Here is a 6,809-nt window from a genome sequence, read left to right as displayed (position 1 = left end):
GGTTTTCCATGGGGGAAGGGGGAAGAAGGGGTGTATAGAATCACCCCTTTTGTACTATTAGAATTTTAATCATCTGCATGTATTGCTTTTTCAAAGAAAAACACTGAGGCTTAGTTTATTTGGTTGTAGTGCAAATGAAATAATTGACTAGAAAATGAAATGTGGAAAAAAAAAAAATAAAGAAGTTGGAACCTTTTGGTCAAGGAAAAAAAAGGCCACCTGAGGAGGAAGAGCTTTCATGGCTACCTTCCATTCTCAGGAAGGTTATTAGGAGAATGTTCTCCATATCTATATAGTAATAGGAAATGGATTGAAACTGCAGTGGGAGATATGAGTTAAATATAAATAAGTTATTATTGACAATAGGGGTTGATCAACACCAGAAAAAGCTATCACAGGATGTTATGAGCCATCCATTCCTGGAAACTCGAAGGTCTAGAGAGCCATATGGCTCTGCTGATTGAAGTGTCCTCCCACACAAAGTGCTGAGCTTGGTGACACTCTGTCCCTGTTTTGGACAATACAATAGACCCTTAATCTGGTGAAGGTCCAGGCTGTCATCATTCCCTCTTCCCTTTCCTGCAATGAGCATCCCACCAGGCCAGTTAGGAGTCTGATGGTTTCCATACAACACGGCCCCCCAAACACAAGCACACTACTGAATTCAGGGCTGAACCGTAGAAACAGTGGAAGAGTCCAATGCTGGAGGAAAAACCATCTGAATGGGTGACTTCCTAAGGGATTTCCAACGACAATCTTGATTATATTTGATTGCTACCAAAAACACTGGGGTCTTCCTGGGTACCTCAAATGGTAAAGAATCTGCCTGCAATGCAGGAGACCCAGGCTCAATCTCTGGGCCAGGAGGATCCCCTGGAGAAGGGCATGGCAGCCCACTCCAGTATTCTTGCCTGGAGAATTCCATGGACAGAGGAGTCTGGCAGTCCATGGGGTCACAAAGAGTCAGACATGACTGAGTGATTAACACAGACACACCTCAAACACTACCTACCATCCCACCAACTCCCTGCTGGCAGTGGTTTCTGTGCGTACCTTCCTACTTTTGCTTTATACGTAGGCATCCCTCGACAGCATGTAATACTATTTCTAACAAAAGGCCAGCTTAGCTATTTGGGGTAAAATGTTCCTACATAATCACAGTACACTTATCGAAATTAGGAAACTTACCTTGATGTACTATTATCTCCTATAGAGTTCATATTCATATTTAACCAACTGTTTCACTAATGTCCTTTATTGAAGTTTTGCCCTCTGATCCAGGGTCCAGTCTAGGATGACACACTGCTTTTAGCTGTTATTAGTTTTCAGTATCCTTTAATCTGGAAATATTCCTTCAACCTGTACTGGACTTTAATCACATTGACATTTTTGAAGTGTACAGGCAGCTATTGTGCAGAATGTCCCTCAATTTGGTTTTGCATAATTTTTGCTCATAGTTCAGGTTACATATTTTGGGCAGGAATAGCACAGAAGTGATGTGTCCTTCTCAGTGCATCACACAGGACACACATGGTGTTATTTTGTCCCATTATTGAGGATGTTAACTGTGATCACTTGGTCAAGATGATGTCTGACAGATTTCTCCATGTGAAAGTTATTCCATTTGTAATCTGTAAGTGATCTGTAAGAAAATACTTCAGTTCAGTTCAGTTCAGTCGCTCAGTCGTGTCTGACTCTTTGTGACCCCATGAATCGCAGCACGCCAGGCCTCCCTGTCCATCACCAACTCCCGGAGTTCACCCAAACCCATGTCCATTGAGTTGGTGATGCCATCTAACCATCTCTTCCTCTGTCGTCCCCTTCGCCTCCTGCCCTCAATCTTGCCCAGCATCAGGGTCTTTTCCAATGCGTCAGCTCTTTGCATCAGGTGGCCATATTATTGCAGTTTCAGTTTCAACATCAGTCTTCCCAATGAACACCCAGGACTGATCTCCTTTAGGATGGACTGGTTGGATCTCCTTGCAGTCCAGGGGACTCTCAAGAGTCTTCTCCAACACCACAGTTCAAAAGCATCAATTCTTCGGTGCTCAGCTTTCTTCACAGTCCAACCCTCACATCCATACATGACCACAGGAAAAACCATAGCCTTGACTAGATGGACCTTTGTTGGCAAAGTAATGTCTCTGCTTTTGAATATGCTATCTAGGTTGCTCACAACTTCTCCTTATACTTAGTCTGTGTAAATATCCTATTCCTCATTGTCTTAGTTCACTCAAGATGCTATAAAAAATTACCAGAGACTGGGTGACTTATAGACAAGAGACATTTATTTCTCACAGTTCTGGAGACTGGGAAGTCCAAGATCAAGGCACCAGAAGATCTGGTGTCTGGTGATGGCCCACCTCCAGGTTCATAGACAGCTGTATTCTTGCTGTGTCCTCACAAGGCAGAAGGAATGAGGGAGCTCTCTGGGGCCTCTTAAAAGGGCACTAATCCAATTCATTAGGAATCCATCCTCCTGACCCAATCACCTCCCAAAGCCTCACCTCCTAGTACTATCACATTGTAGACTAGGCTTCAACATATGAATTTGAGACACAAACATTCAGTGTATAGCACTCCTTAAACCGTCGATCAATAGTTTTAGCAGTCATTGCTAATTTTTGCCTAATGTTTGCCAAATGCCAATTTTCTATTTCCATCATTTGTCCTTCACTTATTAGCAAGTTTTCTACAGAAAGGAAGAGCTTTCCCTTCTCCCATATTCATTCATTCATTCATTCATTTTTATCAGTATGAACTCATGGATTCTTACTTTATTGAGTGGTTTACAATCTATTATTATTTTGTTGTTCACATAGTCCTAAATGGGACAAATTGCCAACAGGAACTCTTTCAAGCTGGGCTCTGTGTCCTTTTGACACATCCCTGTGATTCTTTTTTTTTGATATTTATTTATTTGGCTATTCTGGGTCTTAGTTGTGGCATGTGGGATCTAGTTCCCTGACCAGATATGGAACCTGGGCCCCCTGCATTGGAAGCATGGAGTCTTAGCCACTGGACCACCAGAGAAGTTCCAACACATGCCTGTGATTCTCTGAGAACTTCTTACCTTCTTGCACAAGGTACTCCAGGTTTATCTTGTATTTCCCCTGCCTCAGACTTACAGTCTGCCATTCTTTTAGGACCCCTGGTTCCATTTAATGGATAATAATGTCTAGAAGCCAAGATATGGGTCATGACATAGTTTGGAGTTGAAGAATAACATGATTTGACATGTTTTAAAAGGATCACTCAGCATGCCGTGCTAACAATTGACTCTAAGTGGATGAGGGAGAAAGCAGGAAGATGCATTGGTACTGACAGAGTAGACTTCTTTCTCTGCAGTGCCAGTCTGAGTATGTGACTCTTCTGCCAAAATTTTTCAACACATAATATCATTATCATTTAATTATCTAACGATTTTCCCACTCATCCTTCAAGACTCAACACACCAATTAAAAAAAATATATATTTATTTTTGGCCGCGCTGGGTCTTGATTGCTGAGGGCTTTTCTCTAGTCGCTGAGAGCGGGGGGCTACTCTCTAGTTGTGGGGCTTATTTGCTCCAACGCACATGGGATCTTCCCAGACACGGAATCAAACCCAAGTTCCCTGCATTGGCAGGCAGATTCTTAACCACTGGACCACCAGGGAAGCCCCAGTACAGCTATCTTTTTCCTCTGTGTAGCCTTCCCTGAGCAATTCCCTCTACTTGCATCCCATCCTAGGTATAAATGATCATTCAGGCCATCATGAGATAGTGCCTTTCCTTCAGCCAAATTTCTAGACTCCGGAAGGGAGAAAAGTCACCTTTTCAGGTTCCTTTTGTCCTAATTTATCAACTATAATGATTGGCCCTCAGGTGTGAGGCCTTCGGAAGCTCAGATTCACTAGACCCTGGCCCCATAGTACAAGTGAAGCCCCAAGGCTGGAATCCTTGACATTAAACAGAGGTAATAGGACTTTCAGGAGAGCACAGGCCTGCAGAGACAACCATAGGAAGATGGGTAGGCCAGAATTCAAAGGAGCCTGGGGCACAGGGAAGAGGGAAGTAATTGACTAATTAGGAGAAATAATTCAGTTGAGTTTTTCCCTGTTTATTCCCTCTGTTCATACTCTGTTTTCATTTTCTTTAATTAATGTATTGTTTTACTTATTTTTGGTTGTACTGGGTCTTTGTTGCTGCACAGGCCTTTCTCTAGTTGCAGTGAGCAGGGGCTGCTCTGGCGGTGCTGCACGGGCTTCTCCTGGCAGTGGCTTCTCTTGTTGCAGAGCATGGGCTCTAGGCTCCCAGGCTTCAGTGGTTGTGGCTCCCAGGCTCTAGAACTCAGGCTCAATAGTTGTGGTATGGGCTTAGTTGCTCCGTGGCATGTGGAATCCTCCTGGACCAGGGATCGAACCCGTGTCCCCTGCATTGGCAGGTGGATTCTTAACCACTGGACCACTAGGGAAGTCCCTTCAGATGGAAGCCCTTCTCTTAGTGCCCTCCAAATCTTATTGAAGCCCAGCAATAACGTTATTCCTCTTGTTATCTGACAATGAGTTACGGTCATCCAAGTAGGTCAGATCACAGCCTTTAAACCAGCTGGAACACTGTAAAATGCTTCAAGTTAGTCCTCTTGCAAAGATCTAGCTTTCTGGAATACTTCCTTCGGGGTCTTAGAGATGAGTCTCATGAGCAGGTCTTGGGTCCCTATCAAAGTGCTCTAATGTCAATGCCCTCCAGCCACAGGCCACTGGGAACACAGTCACAGTTGAGCTTTTATTACTTGTTGCCACGAAGGAGAATGCACACCATGAGGAACCATAAGGTGTCTCAGTCAGAGGGAGTTAGAAAAGACTAATTACAGGGTTTGGGTTTGGGTTGGGTAATTTGGGGAGAGTTTAAGAAAGCAAGGAAGGCTTCCCTGGTGGCTCAGTGGTAAAGAATGCACTTGTCCCTGCAGGAAAAATGGGCTCCATCCCTAATCTGGGAAGATCCCACAGGCAGTGGAGCAACTAAGCCTGTGCGCCACAGCTACTGAGCCCACGCCCTCGAGTCCACGCTCTGCAACAGAAGTCACCGCAATGAGAAGTCCCCGCACCACAACTAGAAAGTAGCCCGCTCAGCACGGAAGACCCAGCACAGCCAAAAATAAATAAAATCATGAAAGAAAGGGTTTGCTGTAGATAAGGTGCTGTCAGAAAGCGGGGACCAGTGTATCGTTGGGTATCTCAGTAAATCTGACCAGAGTGAGGCTAAAGCTAGAATTGGGAAAGGCTGAAGCTAGCATTGGTAGGTAACCAGCAGTCACTGAGATTAGCCAGGAGAAGGCGATGTTTGGCAGTGTGTCGGTTGCACCGTGACCTTGTTTTTGTTTGTGCTTAGACAAAATTATGAAGTGACCTTGTTTTGTCTGACTTGACCGTAGTCTTGGAGTAGTCTTATCTGACACTGCATGCCAAGTCACTTCAGTCATGTCCGACTCTGCGACCCTATGGACCGTAGCCAGCCAGGCTTCTCTGTCCATGGGATTCTCCAGGCAAGAATACTGGAGTGGGTTGCCATGCCCTCCTCCAGGGGATCTTCCCAACCCAGGGATCGCACCCTTGTCTCTTACATCTCCTGCATTGGCAGGTGGGTTCTTTACTCCTCGCGCTACCTGGAAAGCCCTATCTGACAGTGGTGTTCTGTAAAATTATGTCTCACAGGAGAAGTCCATGGTCTAGCTGTGAGTACCAGTCCAACCTATACCAACACTGAGGCTCAGATGTGAGCATCAGACAATTTCCTGGTTGTCAGGGACTGCTTCTTTTCCTTCTCCTTTGGCCCAAGGCAGGTTAAGTCAGGCTGCAGGGCATTACTCTTGGGTAGCCAGATTTCCCCGCTGCAGACTGGGAGGTTGTTTTGAAATCACAGTCTGTACTGGAACTGGGGTTTTTCTCTCCTGCTTTCTGCAGAGTGAGTTGCTGCATGCTCTGATATGAAAATGACTGCACAATAAGAAGTCAATATAAAAGGACTTTGGGTATTTTGCATCAGCCAAGTGTAACACAAGCAATCATCAGAATCCATGACCAGTAATAGGTCTTGAAGTCAGAAGTCTAGAATATAAAACCCAGATAATGAAAACATGTTTCAGAATTCAGTCAGGTTGGTTTTAGACAAGCAGGTGGCTTTTTCTTTTAGCCTAGTCACAAACTCTTCTGCTTGCCCTGTAGTGCTTACATAAGTATAACAAGTAACATTGCTCTAGCACAGACTTCCCCTTGGCTGGCTAAGAGGAAATCAAGGGCAATGTGACTGCCCAGGACAACTCTGGCTAATAGGTTTAGATGAGTTTGTTGAGTCTCCAGAGCAGAAGCATACCTTTTACAACTTCCATTAGTGGCAGAGACAAATTTCAGACTCCTATTCTAGTTGAATTATCCTCATTATGGGAATTTCAGCTCATAGTGCAGATGTAGAAAGGAAATCAATTCTCCTTCTTGGAAGTACTCCCGAATCACTTGTGTTTGCCTCACTTTCGAGGCTTCTGGGCATCCTTCTCAAGGTGGAAGGCTGATGTCCACATGAGAAGTGGTGCCTCGTGGGGCACAGATTATGTTATGCAATGTTAGGGCTGCAACTATCACTTACTACAACAGAGGTGAGCCGATTTGTGTCTCTCAAGGTGGACATATCTCTTTAGTGGAGTTAAATAGTTCCCACAAAGCAGGTGGAAGAGAACAAACAGACCACTGCAATCAAAATATGCTCAATATTAGCATCTACTCCTGATTGACCAGGCCTTGCTGATAGGATTATAACAACTTCAGCAGAAACA

The sequence above is a fragment of the Bubalus kerabau genome, chromosome X (assembly GCF_029407905.1).
Source record: "Bubalus kerabau isolate K-KA32 ecotype Philippines breed swamp buffalo chromosome X, PCC_UOA_SB_1v2, whole genome shotgun sequence".
NCBI lineage: Eukaryota > Metazoa > Chordata > Mammalia > Artiodactyla > Bovidae > Bubalus > Bubalus kerabau.
The sequence above is the reverse complement of the archived record's forward strand: the minus strand, read 5'-3'. Positions refer to the sequence as shown.